The following is a 14,893-nucleotide window of genomic DNA, read 5'->3' as shown; positions in this document are numbered from 1 at the left end:
CTTAGGCAGGTCTTGCTGTGCTTGGCAGGGTTGTCCCAGGCTCTGGCAGCCGGGTGCCCATCTCTTGGAAGAGCAAAACCCCATCCAAAAGCCTCCCCATCCTTCCCGGCAGAAACTACAGCCACCGATAGCCCCAGGCTCCTGAGGATTACTTAATGTTTGGACAAACATTTGGAAGCGAGGAGCCCTGTGAAGGCATTGAGAATTATGCAAATGCGGAGTGAACAGGAAGCGTTGGCAACTTATACGAGTTTGCCCTCATTCTATCAAAGCCTCACAGCAATAATGCTCTTCCCCCTAAGTAAAGCTGCTGGAATCATTTCACCTGCTTTAATGCACTCATATTTAGACATTTCTACATGCCAGGAATGCATGAATTAAATCAGCATCTCCATTTCATGTAGATTTAGTGTAATGGGAGGGGGAGAGATCTTTGCAAAGATCTCATTGCACTTTGCATTTCAGACCCTTGGCCAGGGCCAACTGGATGGATATTTATTATTTACTCCCTGTCCCTGCCTGCTCACATGCCAGGGGTTGCTATCATCGTATCATCATGGGTGAGATCACTTCAGAAGCAGGTTTGGCCTAAACAGGCTGTCTGAGATAGAGACTGAAGGCAGAAATCAGGCAGGTTATTATAGAGATCCTATGTCAAAGTGCTTTATTTGACTTGGAAAAGGGTTGTCTGCATTCCAGATCAGCAAAATGTCTGTATCACTACAGGTGGCTAAAAAAAATGAAGAATTAAATATCAAATTAGTGAAGATTTTCCCTACAAGGAAATGCTTTAGTATTTACAAAATATATATTCCAATTTATTATCCAAAGACTTCCTTTCCCCCTTAAATCTCAAACACAAGGCGGGGGGATCCATACCCAGGACTTGCAAATTCCCCATCCTCACAGCCAAAGGCATACTAGCTCCTTTCCACAGGCAAGAAACCAAGACATCTCACATTTGCCTTGGCTTGATCTATACTTAAGATTTGCTTGCAGCCTGTAAAATTATGAAAAGAAAATTAAAATGAATATATATAAATATCTCCAAAATACACCCACAGCCCCAGCTACGCTGACAAAACGCAACTGATTTAGAACAAACTCTGTAGAGGCTGGGGAGGGGAGAGATGAAGGAAAGAGAAAAAGATCTTTTTTTGCTGCAGAAGCTTCTTTCCTCCTGGGAACAGGTTTTGGCTGCTCCAGCAGAAGGGATATAGCAGCAAGTAAATGCCCCTGCCAGGTGCCTCAACCTGCAGAGCCACAGGTGATGTCTAGCATCCAAAGCAGCAGTGGACCAATTCCACTAGCCCACACTCACACTTCTCAGCTCCCCATATATGTTGCTCTAACAACAAATTACCCCCTAGAAAATCCTGCTTCCTCCTTTCCTAAAGTTAGGCAGCAAACTTGGTAAGGAAACTGATCTGGCTGAAAAATAATGATAGAAAAAAAAAATCTAAACAACCTATAAGCTTCATACTGTGTGTTATAGCTCTATCAGAGCATTTTTTGGTGCACAAAGGGCAGTGAAACTTGGATCTGGTACCAGCAATTCCTGCCTACCATGACTGAACTGAGATGCTGCCAGTTTTTCTCTGGGGATAACATTTATCCTATCACCAATTCCTGTATAATGAAAAACTAATTAAGAACACTGTAAGACGAAAAGAACAGCCTCATCTTCCAATGAAACATGAAATTTAAATCACCCACACCTCTTTTCTCTGTCTCTGTGTGCAATGTGTGTGCCCAAGTTTTCAATTTGTGCAATAACCTTCAAGCAAAGGAAATTATTTAAAATATTTTTAAATGCATGCAGGGCCTAAAACAGCAGCTCTTATTGGTAATATAACATAATTAATGTCACTTACTTACATCATCCAGGAAATTAATCTAATCAGCTAAAATAATAAGAGAGCCAAAACTTGGCTCCAAAAGGAGAAGCTGCCCATGGGGGCGGACCAGCTCCGCCACCCACCATGGCACAATTTAACCTCCTGTGACCACCACGCTCTCTTGGCCACATCCTTGGGGATGTCCACTGCATCTCATGCCATCAGCAGTGCTGGTCCCAGGGACTTGGATCAATGCTCTATTCCTGACCCTATTCAAATGGAGGCAAAGGGTCAGGTATATATTTTTAAATTACTTTTAATTTTATGTATGTCTTTTGGGGGGGAGGTCTAGTCAAAATTAGTTCAGCAGAATAGGACTCACTGCTCATTCTGAACCTGCACAATGAGAACAGGTTTAGAGAATAACATTCCAAAAGTAAGCTATCCTATAAAAATATGATTATTTAAAGATTTTTTGGGTCTTAGACACAGGCAGCTGTAGGAATATCTCTGGGGAAGTGATAGCTAGTTTACATCAGTGCATTTATATCGCTGAGCTGTGGGTGCTGGGTGGCCATCACCACACCAAGCCTTTGTAAATCACTCTGAGAAGCTCCATGAACAGGTGCTGGTTGCAAAACTGGGGTATTTTAAGGCTCCCGTCCCATTGCCCAGCAGTGACGAGGCCACAAGGCTGCTGCCCCCCGTGTGTGGGGGTGTGGGTTTGTGGTTGGGGGCAGCAATGCCCAGTGGGGTGGGTCACCCAGATGGAAAGCGTGGGTCCCGCTGCACTCCAACCAGCCATGAGGACCAGGGCTGCATTTTTTACTGATGAAACAGCAGAGAAAGGGCTCTCGCTGCGCCTCCACACATCGGTTCAGCACGCAAGAACAAAATAACAAAGCAAATCCACTCTGTAGTATTAGGGATTATGACTCAGACTTTTATTCCTCCTCCCCATGATTCATTCGGCGCAGCCTCACAGCTCAGAGCCAGAGCACAGACTCAGAGCAGCCTCATCATTTCAGGCTCCCCCCCAAAACAGGGGGGGCTTTCTGCCATCTCGTTCATTAACTCCCCTTTGCAGTCAAGGGTTACGAATTCAGATTTTTCCCTTTCCCCTCTGCTCAGCCAAGTGCTGCACGCCCGAGCCACGTGCCCTTGGATGCTCAGCGCCTGGGAACCCGTCACAGCCCCGTGACCGCTGTAAACACGCGCGGCCCCACAGCCGGCCTCTCCAGCAAGCAGGGGGGGCACACATTAAACGGGAGACAAACAGGAGGTTACTTGAGGCCAAAGGGAAGGCTGGCTGCAAAATGCTACACAGGAGGCACGGAGAAAAACACCGGGATGGGGACGCAGCCTTAGAGAGGTGGTAGTCAGGCAGTGACGAGCAATGACCCATGAAGTAGGGGGGACCTGCAGAGCTGGGGACAACCCCGCGGTGCCTCTTATGCTAAGCGCATGAGGTATCCCTGCACTTGTCATCATACACCCCACCACTCCCATTTCTTTCAACAGCACATTTTTGAGGCAAAAAAAAATGTGTTTTTTGTTTCCACCCCCCACAGTTCATCTGGAAGGTGAATTGTGTCCCACAGCACCCAGCACCTCCACACAGTGCCGTCTTGATAGACTGTAAGCTGAAGATCAGCATCTAAGCACCTACATTTCTTCACCTATCTGGAACTGACCCAGGGTGTCCCCAGGACATGTTCAAGTTCAGTGGAACGCAATTCAGTAGCAGGACGGTGGGGTCACAAGGGATTTCTAGCTAGAGAGACCATGCTCTGCATCCCCACTTGGTGCTTTCAGCATTGCAGGTGACGAAGGATACTTTGCCTGGGGAATGAGACCTCTAGAAGCACCCTAACTCAGCCTGACACCCAGCTTGCATTTTTTAAGCAAAAAGGAATTACAGCTGCAGGACAGACTGCTGGAGAATATGGGGAGAAACACTGTTTTGTGTATTCTATAGCCTAAGCAGCCCCATCCTGCACCCAGCCATGCCGGTGCTGCACAAACACCGAGCACAAAGTGATCCCTGCTGGACTGAACAAAACAAAAAGCCTTGCAGCCTCTCTGCATTTGGATAATAATAGCAGCAGATGAATTCCACATTTCAAACAAGGGTAAGACATTAAACAGAGCCTCTGTAGGAAGATTAGGTAGAATATAAAAAAAAAATCCTTATGTCCTTGGCAATGAGCTGATTGGCAGCAAAAGCCAATTGGCAGCAAACAGCCTCTTGGTGCCCTGTGAAACCGAGTGTATTAGAGTTCAACAGCTTGCCCAAAGGCTAGGGGCTGCAAAATATGGAGTACAAAAACATCTGTGATACCTTCATCAGGCCCCACTCAGAAACTCACTACATCACCAGGTTCATAGGCGTCTGTGGGCTTGTTACCCCACTCTTCCCAGAAAGACGGTGTAAGGGCACTTCAGCAAGCCTGAGATGCCAACGTGAAGAGCACCTCACCTTCTTCAGCACAAGAGGCTGGAGGCTGGGCAAGCAGGGCAGGAATAAAACAAAGTGAAGCAGCAGTAAATTGTTTTCCCTGGTACAGCTGCACAGGGAGAAGCTACAAAACATTAACCCTTTTTCAGGCTCCTACAGGTGTTTTTGAGGCTGAAAGTCAGAAACAAACATTAATCAAGGCAAGCAGAGATTGAAGAAAAATGAAAGGGGTGGGGAGCAAACTATTCCAACCATCCATTTTTTATTTTTTTTTATTTATTTTTTTCCTTTATTTTTTTTTTTTCCTCTCTCTCTTTTTTTTTTTTTTTTTGACTTAATGGTTATTTCTGTTCTGCATACTATAGAGGAAGCACTGTAGAGAGGGACCTGGGAGTCCTGGTGGCCAGCATGCTGTTCCATTGTGGCCAAGAAGGCCAAAAGTATCCTGGGGTGCATTTGGAAGAGTGTTACCAGCATGACAAGGGAGGTGACCCTGTCCCTCTACTCAGCCCTGGTGAGGCCACACCTGGAGCATTGTGTCCAGTTCTGGGCTCCCCAGTACCAGAGGGATACCGAGCTACTGGAGCAATTTCACAGGAAGGTCACTAAGATGATTAGGAGACTGGAGTACCTGTAATACAGGCACAGGCTGAGAGAACTGTGCCTGTTTACCTTGCAAAAGAGAAGACTGAGGGGAGACCTCCTCAATGTGTACAAGTATCTGAGGGGACAGTGTTGAGAGGATGAAGCCAGTCTCTTTTCAGCTGTGCCCAGTGACAGGACAAAAGGCACCGGGCACAAACTGAAGCACACAAGGTTCTGGCTGAGTATGAGAGGTGCCCTTCCTTACTGTGAGGTGACAGAGCACTGGGACGGGCTGCCCAGAGAGGTTGTGGAGTCTCCTTCTCTGGAGATATTCAAAACCCACCTTGATGCCATCTTACACAACATGCCCTGGGTGATCCTGCTCAGCAGGGGTGTTGGACTAGATGATCTTCCAACCTGAGCCATTCTGTGATGCTACTGACTCAAAGTGCAGTTTTTACCCTTTCAACACAGCCCTTTGACATCAATGTTCCTAGCACCCCACCACACCTGGAGGCACCTCCTCTTGTCCACCACACTGTCTTTCAGGGCCAGATTGCTGCTACATGAGGCAGGTATAAAATAGAGAGACCTTCCAGTAGAAGTTTCAGACAGAAATCTCAAATCCAAAACACTACAAATGTCAGTGAAGCAAGTCTGCATGTTAGCGGGAGACATCATTCCTCTGTCCTTGCTATCCAACTTCAGAAGAAAAAAAAAATCCCATCCATTTTACAGTTTCAACCAAAATAATTCATGTCAACAATCAAGATTCCATTTATATACCCTGTTTTCTTTAAGAAACAGCTTTTAGACTGATGATTTAAGAAAACTAACATCAAAGTCTTAATTTATTAAAATCTATTAGAATCTGTTTAAAGACATAAGAAGCATGAAACTTCAACAAGCTGTTAGGTTTGCAGCTGGTATTAAATTAGGAGCTGTTGACTCCTTTGAGGGTAGAAAGGCTTTGCAGAGAGATCTTGACATATTAGAGGTCTGAGCAATCACCAACAATATGAGATTTAACAGGAGCAAGTGCCGGATTCTGTACCTGGGACGGGGCAACCATGTCTGTATGTACAAACTGGGGAAAGAGAGACTGGAGATCAGCCCCACAGAATAGGATTTGGGGTTTTGGTCCATGGCAAGTTGCAGATGAGCCAGCAGTGTGCCCTGGTAGCCCTAAGGGCCAACCCTACCCTGGGTGCCTCAGGCCCAGCACCGCCAGCCAGGTGAGGGCAGGGATTGTCCTGCTCTGCTCTGCGCTGTGTGGCCTCACCTCAGACACTGTGTGCAGGTTGGGGTGCCACAGTGTGAGAAGGACACAAAGCTGTTAGAGGGTGTCCAAAGGATGGAAAAGATGATGAAAGGCCTAAGGGCGAGATATATGAGGAGTGGCTGAAGTCACTTGGATTGTTCAGCCTGGAGAAGAGGAGAGACTGAGGGGAGGCCTCATGGTGGCCTGCAGCTCCCTGATGAGGGCAGTGGAAGGGCAAGCGCTGAGCTCTGCTCTCTGGGGACAGCAACAGGACCCGAGGGAACGGCATGGAGCTGGGACAGGGGAGGGTCAGGCTGGGGGTTAAGGAAAGGTTCTGCACCCAGAGGTGGTCGGGCACTGGGACATGCTCCCTGGGAATTGGTCACGGCACCGAGCCTGCAGGAGTTCAAGAAGCGTTTGGACAACGCTCTCGGACACATGGTCTGATTTTGGGGTGGTCCTGTGAGGAGCCAGGAGTTGGACTTGATAATCCTTGTGGGTCCCTTCCAACTTGGGATATTCTATTTTGCTCTCTTCAGTGAGTTAAAAGGTGCTGTTTTTCAGTATGCATGAAACATGGGGGCTCGGGAAGATAACCCAAGTTTTACCAACATATTTTGATGTCGTGACCAGCAGGTAAGCTTACACACAGATCTCATCTTTAAAACACACCATTTCTGCTATGTGGGAAAAAAGAGGTGTTTTAACAACATGTATCCAAATAACTAGTGCAGAGGGACTCTCCATTTCCACAAGAAAAAGCCAAAAAAAAAAGAAAAAAAAAGAAAAAAAAGAAAGAGCAAGGCTGTTCATTTTTCTCTTCTCATGGATGAGCAGACACCTGTGTTAGGACAAGAATTACTCACTCTGAAGAGTCAAGAGAGATAAGGTGCAGATTTTCAGAGACATTAAGGACCCAAGGACAGCATTAGGAAGCTTTTCATGTGACATCAGACATATCCAATATCTAAATAACATTTTTCACTGACAGAATCACCACAACGTGCTGAACCTGACTCACGTCTTCATGCACTCAGGGAAGCCTACTCTATCATAACCAAATTATCATTTACTATTGTCGTATTTTGCAATAAAATCCAGCTGCAATATCGCACCATATTGTGGGAAGACAAACACACATAACAGTGGGATTTTTCACACTTCCAGTATCACTGGCAGTAAAATAAAGAACATTAATCTGAATAATATTTCCTAGAAAGAGCTCTCACATGTAATTAGTTTTTCTAAACATTATTTCCTTACTTGAATTGGCATGTCTCTTACATAAGTGTTATCTTATATAAGTTAGTGACCTGTCTAGAGAAACACCTCACCCTGTAACAGCCACAGGGTAATTACACCAACAGAGGAGGCAGTAGAAAGCATTTACAGAAGGATGAACACTTGCTCCAAAAGGACAAGCAGGAGCTGGGAGAAGACAGGAAGGAAATAATGAGAGGAGAGAAGGTACTTATGAGTATGAATCACGCATATCCCTAGACAGACATCCTTCCATTAATGATGAATATCCTAATTCCCCTAAATAATGCAAGGAAAAAATGTTTAATCATTTAAAGGTATCATCAATAATAAATACGTCAGTTCCATATGCTACCATCACTGTTCTTCCCTGCTCAGGAACTGTTTTAAGGAAAAGACTAAAACCACCTTTCCATTTTGGAAAGATGCTTCAATATCACAGCCACGAGAACTAAGGAAGTACTTGAGACAGAAAAATGGGAGGCAGAGCATGCTCACACCCTGTGCAGAGGAAAACCTCTTTATACCATGACTGCCATTCCTATGTGATAGAGGAGCAATGGAAGCTTAGTTCTCGTCTGCTCAGGGAAAACATGCACAAGCCCAGATATGCACTGAGAGTTTGGCTCACCTCCAGCCAGCTCCCAGGGCTACTTCAGCAGCTTTTCCACAGTGGACCTCACTGAGAGCAAACCAAGTGGATGCTCTCAGTCTTTTGGCCACCCCACCATGACCAAGAAAGCAAGTGGGACGTGGGAGGATTGAGGGCAGGACCAGGACACGAGGTGACAGATGCTCAAGCACAGGGCATGGAAAACGGCAAAAAGAGATGTGCAGGGCAGCTGCACTCCAAGTTTCCAGGGTCAGCTCAGAGAGCTGCCACATGCCAGCTGCGCCAGCAAGGGACACAACCAGGGGAAGGCACCCATCTGAGGACAAGCACAGATCCTGGGACAAAAGGGGACCACAGGGGAGGCAGCGTATCCACTGCCTGCAGCACCATAGACCTAAGAGTGATTGCATAGGGCTCCAGAAGCAAGACCATACACGAGGGGTACACAGATGCTACGTGTGCACTAAGACCTGTGTCTGCACAGGGATAAGTAGGAAATGATACCTTTTCAATACTACATTTCTGAGGAAGAGCAAAATGCATTTTAAGAGCCCTAAATCCCACTGCTGCAACACTGCCAGCAAAACACACCGTGTTCAGGGCAGAGCCCCTCCACATCCCCAGAAAATCCTGCAGGTTTCCCAGCTCACCTCAGCATGAGCTCCTCTCAGTCAGCCACCATCTCGTCAACGCTCCAGTCGCACCCTCCCCTTGGTGTGGGCTGTCCTGACATAATGTTCTGTCGTGATGAAATCATAATCTCAAGGGCTGCTGCTGCCATGGCAATCCCAGTGACTGAAAGCAAATGAAACAGATAAGCTGTGCAGAACCGCTGTGAAGAGTTACAGGTCTGTTTTGGGCAGTCCTACTTGCCTAAGCAGTATGGGAGAAGGGTAAGGAAATAAGAGGTCAAAACCCTGAAAAGACACCATATTTCCAAACCACGGGTACATTTTCCAGAAAATCCTTTTCCCTCCGAATACAGAATGGGTGTAGGAAGCAAGGGAATCAGGTTTCATAGAAAAAAAAAAAAAAAAAAAAAAAAAAACACAGTGCAAACTATGCCAAAATACTTTACTGGAATCCCTAAAACAAAGGAGGGTAACCACCCTCAGGGAAGATCTAAATCCAATCCCTTAGAGCCATGTGAAGCATGCAGTGTCCCACAGCAAGAAAACCAGCCTGCTGTCTCTGCCAAATTTCTATCAGGGTTTGGGGTGGAACAAAAGGTCTGTGCCACCAGACCTTGATATGTATTGTTTCAACTTTTTCTCTTTTCCCTTGGAGTCACTCTTCCGATTCAATATCTGTACTATTTTAAGCAACTCTGCTAAAAAACATGATTGGGCTGACCATAAAAATCTTTTCCACTGGAACAAAGATTTAAACCTGTGACTCAAAAAGTCTTTACAATGGGGGGCTGATTATCAAGAGGACCAGAATATCCTCTTATTAGAAAAATGTTCACTGGTCTTTCCTGAACCTCATGCAGTGGTATTAACTCAATGGCTTGTTCAGTTGCATACAAGCAAAAAAAGGCTGTTTTCGAATCAGGGAAAAATGTGTGTTGTAATAAAGCAAAAGGAGCACGTATGTGTGTATGTGAATGTGTGCATGTGTATCCATATATGCACATACTTGCATAAACACACACATCCTTCTGATTACTGTCAGCAAAAGAGATATATAGAAAAATATGAAATCGGAGAAAACAAGGTCGGAAGGGATCAAAGGACATACTCCACCCGCTTGCCTGAAGAAAAACAAGCCTAATTAAGACTTTTCTATAATTATTATTGTTTCTTTATTGCAGTAGCAGGTGTCATGGGAAAAATAAGGGCCCTACTTAAGTTCTATGCAAATACTTAAGGCAGTTTTGAAGAGATCTAGAGAGGAGTACTAGACTTCAGATAATATTAATATAGGGTACTCCTAAAGGAATAAATCAGTTTATATATATATATATATTTTTAAAGTCTTATTTATATTGGTACAGTATTCATATACAAATCAACTCTTAGCAAAGGGGCAGGGTGCACAGGTTGGGCAGCAGCCTAGGCAGAGGCAGAACCACAGCCCAGGGCTGGGGAAGCCCAATAGTGTCCATAAGGAAATGTTTCCCAAGCACTGAGCACACAGATGTGGTGTTAACTCCCCCAGATCCACCACCAAATCTCCCTTCAGCCTCACCAACTGTAGCTGTTTCTGCTCTTTCACACTATGCCTCCATGCCATGACTATTTCACCAGTTTTTCTGCTGGTTTTTGGCTGGCTCAGTTTGCCACACTGCTTGAGCTGCATCTATCACTACCACAGGGCTTTGATACCGAAAACGGTCAGCACGAGGCCACTGAAGCCACAAAGATGATGGAAGCGAGGCAGGTCTTAGAAAGGGCCCCACAGCTCCAACGCCAAAGGTTGAGATAGATAAACCAGGGCAGCAGCACACAGCCTGAGAAACCCTGCCCTCTTTATCAAGCCTTGCTGACAAAACATCAAAGGAAAGTATGCATAAAATCCACAGTTTGCTGTTACACAGAAGGGTAGATTAGATTTTAAGGCAGCAAGTAATCAGCAACAAGCCTAGGAACTCACTTTATAAATGTCAGAGCAGCAGCGTGTAATAGAGACTTCTGTCACACTCACACCGACCTGGATCTGAGCTAGCACCCGTAGAGGAAAAGTTCTGGAAGACTTCCTATCCCATTTCGTAAGTCCTAGAGCCAAAGTCTGGTCTCCTGGCAGGCAGAGAGAACATACGCAGCAACTGAATCCAAATTAAAAATAAATAAATAAATAAAAATTACCATGGGGATCAGAGCACAGTATGTAAAACTTTTGTTTACAAGTTTTCTGGCTGCTCATTTATCAGCAGAATTCACTGGAAAACTCAAAGGCAATCAGGCAATCATCCTTTCACAAGCTTGCTTTGCTCAGTGTGGCTCCTGCACAAAACTGTATGCTGAAAACATCAACAGGGTGACATGAGCCGATTGCCTCTCGAAGCAGCTGCAACATACGTTCCTCTTGCTATGTCAAAAAACATCTCTCAATTTCTACAGTATGCAATAATTATTTTGCTAATCACAGGGTGCTCTGCGCTTCTCAAGCTGAATTATTATTATTACAGTTGGCTCAGCTGCAAACGCGTCTGCTTTCCAAACACACAGCACTCGGCTGAAAAAGAGGGGTGGGGGGGCTCTAATCCTTCACTGGCTGCAGCATAAACCAGTGAATGGCATTCCAGCATGTAATTTCTTTTAACAGGAAAAATAACGTCTTTCAGGAGGTTTTCCATTTTAAGTCAGAACAGAATTACCACAAAAACAAGGAAAAAAAATACTGGGCAAGGCAACATAACACTTACTATGTCCTTCTTTCAATTCACCAGCTCAGAGCCATACTTATCTCTCAACTTCAGCCTAGAAACATATTTCATTTAGAAAAACTTTGTAGCTGCTTAAAAGAGACACTGAAGCAGCAAAGGCCACACACTTAGATACTGAGGAGAGAAAAAAAAAAAAAAAAAGAGAGAGAGAGGGGGGAAAAAAGATTTATCTGTCTAGATGCTGTAAGCTAGCTGAAATCTGCCACCTACAACTCATAAACAATCTCTCCAGTGGGCACGCATGACTTGGGCACATGCCAGCCTGAGCCTGAAATGTTGTGGTAGAAAACGATCTGGTCTGGCCAATTTCTAGCCATCTATTTCACTTTCACCCACTTTCTTCTAAAACATCTGGCTTTGGCCAGGGCCAGCAACAGGATGCTGTATGAAAAACAGAAGCATCTGCCCCACTACTGCAGGTCTGTTGCATTTGAGCCCAAAATGTAGGAGGAGCAGGAGTGCAAGCATCGCCATCAACGCTAACCTGGAACAACCCCGGACGGTGACAGCTCTGCATTAAGTAGATCGGGCTTTTAAAAACAATTCCTCCTGCCAGGCTACCTCAGACATGACTCGCTCCTTATCCGTTTCAAGGCAAGGTCTCTCTGCACCTCCCATGTCAAACAGCCCCATACTGAAGGCTGCAGCTGGTAAAGAAGTTCACGTGCTATTGCATGGGGATGTGGGACTGACATCACCACCAAACTCTTTGTTAGATAAACAGTCTGCTGCCACTCTGAACTAAACCAGAGCAAAAAAATCTCATTCAGGCATGCAAAGGAAACAGGATCAGGCCCCTGGGTCTTGAAAATAGAAATCCACCCTAACAATTGGCACTAGCTGGTCCTTGTGGGCAAGAGTCACCAGAAAGATCAAGTTATGGATGTGTCCTGAAATAGCCCCTTGCCCAATGGGGGCAGAGGTGGGTGGACAGGACACATCACTGCTTGGAGAGGAGTCTGCACTGCAGAGACATTCAGAAAAAAAAATGAAGAGTCATCCTGAGTGAAACATAACACTCAGTGTTTACATCTCGTTTAAGAAGTCTCACATATTATCAGCAACCTGAACTGTTGGGTCTGGAGCTTGGCTTCTGGGCATTCACCCTGCTGATACCCCTTAAAATTTTTGTGATCGCGTTACATCTTCCCGAGAGGCAACTGCCACCCAAACGAAAGCCCCCTCCGCAGACACACTTGCATAAACCATGCTTGTTAGAGAGATCACCCGACCTGACCTCCGAGGAGTGCGGGCTGAGCACGTTCAGGAATTGCCACCCGTTGGAGAAATGCTCAGGCACAATTGCCAACGCCGCAAACAGCAGCCTGGAAAGCGTTGGCTTCCCAGCACGGGAAATGCAGTGCTGAGTCCTGGGATTTTTTGGAAAAAAACAGCTGTGCAAGCAAAGCCATCCAACCGACTTGCTTGCTGCCCTGGGCCCACGGGGCTAACGCAGCCAAGAATAAAACGCCTGCCACAAAGTGATATTGAGCATGTTCTTCAAATTGCCAACATCAAAGCATTTCCGAATCTCAGATCCCTCTGCTTCTATAATCAGAAGCAGTCAAAATACTCGGCTTTATAGCCGACAAGTCAAACTAAAAGACGCTGAGCTTTACAGCTCTCGCTGCTTTCATGGAAATTGCAAGTGTTGTACAGGACGGTGCCTCGGCTCCATTTAAAATTCCCTCTGCTACCCATGCTGTGGGGCCGGCACTGCCACGTGCTGTCCTCACACAGCATTTTCTTACAGGGACATGGTCTGATCAGACAGATCGAGCTGTTACCATCACACACAAGCCAGCCTGCTCAGCTGCTGGCACCCCCAGGAGCCCTCTGTTCCTGCATAGCACCGCATCAAGTGGCTGAGCCCAAACTGGGGCCAAATCCCTCAGGAGGGGGGGAAACGGATTCAAAACCAGGGTGGAAAGCCCCAGGCTTGCAGCAAGGCGGAATGCCATTAAAATTAGCAGCAGACAGATAAGGGAGCTAATTGCTGGAATGCAGGCCCAGAGCTCTGAGCACAGCCTGCAATCACCAGCAATGTAGCACTATGGCCATTAACCCCACTTATACCCTTCAGTTCTTACCATCAGGTCTGAGGTGCATTATACTCGCTTAGAAGCTGCAACCTGAAGTCAGTAAGAGAAGCAAAAATGGACAGGTTGACACTCATTTACAGAGAAGAGAAATGGGAGCAGCTCTAGCTCCCCTATTCCTTTTTTTTTAACTCCTCAGGCAGCAGCTGGCTCTCAGGGGCATGCAGAGATGCTACCAGGATGCTTGACCGATCTGTCTCTGAGAATGTACCAGCCGCACAGAAGAGAAATTATAAAGAGGAATTATAAAACACCTTGGAGCAGAAGGAGGCAGAAACATGCAGGGTAAAAGGTAAGCAATGAATGGCCAGAATAGGAAAGAAAGAGGAAAGAAGGTAAGAAAAAAGGGAAATACTCATATGAAAAGCACCACAGGCATAAAATTCTAACATGAAGTGGAACAGAAAAAGAGAAGTGGATGGAAACTAAGAGGAGGAAGCAACTAGAAAGTTAAAGCAACAATGATTTCACAAGTGTTTGTCTATATAAACATACCTAAAACATACTTAGATATAGATACAGATATATACGTACACACCCAAGCAGAATTGTGTTGTGCTTTACCTGTGTTGCCCTGAATAGAAGTTAATGCTTTACCACAGGCCTCTGACAGACAGGTCAGCACAGACAGCTTCCACAGAGAGGTGTTTTTTTTACAGCAAAAGCAACACAGAAGCCATGTAAGAAAGCTCACAGCAGGGCAGCATGTTTACAGCTGCCACATCAGGCATGCACAGAGAGCCACAGAGGACTATCAGTGCTAATATTGGCATTACATATAACACCACCAAGAGCTTGAGATACCTGATGTGTCTTTCTGTGCTTGACATCATATAAAAATAGAATAGAAAGGCCAGTCTCTGTCCCACAGACCCAATGACCAAGGCAAAAAAATATACAGGAAGTAAAAGCAAATAAGGCAGACTAAGAGGAGTGGAATAAGAGATATGCAAAAGGAGATACCATCCCCTCAGCATACATGGCAATCCTGGATGGGCACATCCAAAAGTCTTGCTTTAAAAAGGCATCTGGGAAGGGGTGAACCACAACAGAGCACAAGCAAAGACCCACCCATTCCCTCTTCTCCAAATTCCCACTTAAACCACTAATGGAAATGGTGCAAAGAACCCCCATTACTTAACCAGCAGTAAGTAGTAACCCATATCAAAATTACCACATCCATCAAACCACCCAGCAAACAACCCCAACTAATGTGGCCACAATGTCCACCATGATCCCAACTTTACAATTCCTTTTCTGCATGCTGGTTTGTTTAAATATCACATTTTAGGACATTCAAAACAGATGGGGACCAAAAGTCATACATTAATTAACTTCTGTGAGTCCATCCACAGGGTGGTAAAGGAGGTGATGTAATTAAGTATAGTAAT

The 14,893-nt window shown here is 45.5% G+C and overlaps 1 long non-coding RNA gene across 3 annotated transcripts in view; it reads right to left on the bottom strand.

The window, feature by feature from the left end:
- LOC116486559 overlaps nt 1–14,893 on the bottom strand; it is an 87,580-nt gene that overhangs the window by 62,005 nt on the left and 10,682 nt on the right. Inside the window, exon 1 of one of the 3 annotated variants that reach the window (XR_004252975.1) lies at nt 8,666–8,803. The exons of the other annotated variants lie outside the window; for them this stretch is intronic. This is a non-coding gene — a long non-coding RNA (uncharacterized LOC116486559). Of the gene's footprint in view, nt 1–8,665; nt 8,804–14,893 lie in introns of those variants that run through there. 3 annotated transcript variants of the gene reach the window in all.

Source organism: Aythya fuligula, chromosome 2, assembly GCF_009819795.1.
Source record: "Aythya fuligula isolate bAytFul2 chromosome 2, bAytFul2.pri, whole genome shotgun sequence".
Taxonomy (NCBI): Eukaryota; Metazoa; Chordata; class Aves; order Anseriformes; family Anatidae; genus Aythya; species Aythya fuligula.
This window is presented reverse-complemented; position numbering and strand designations above follow the sequence as displayed.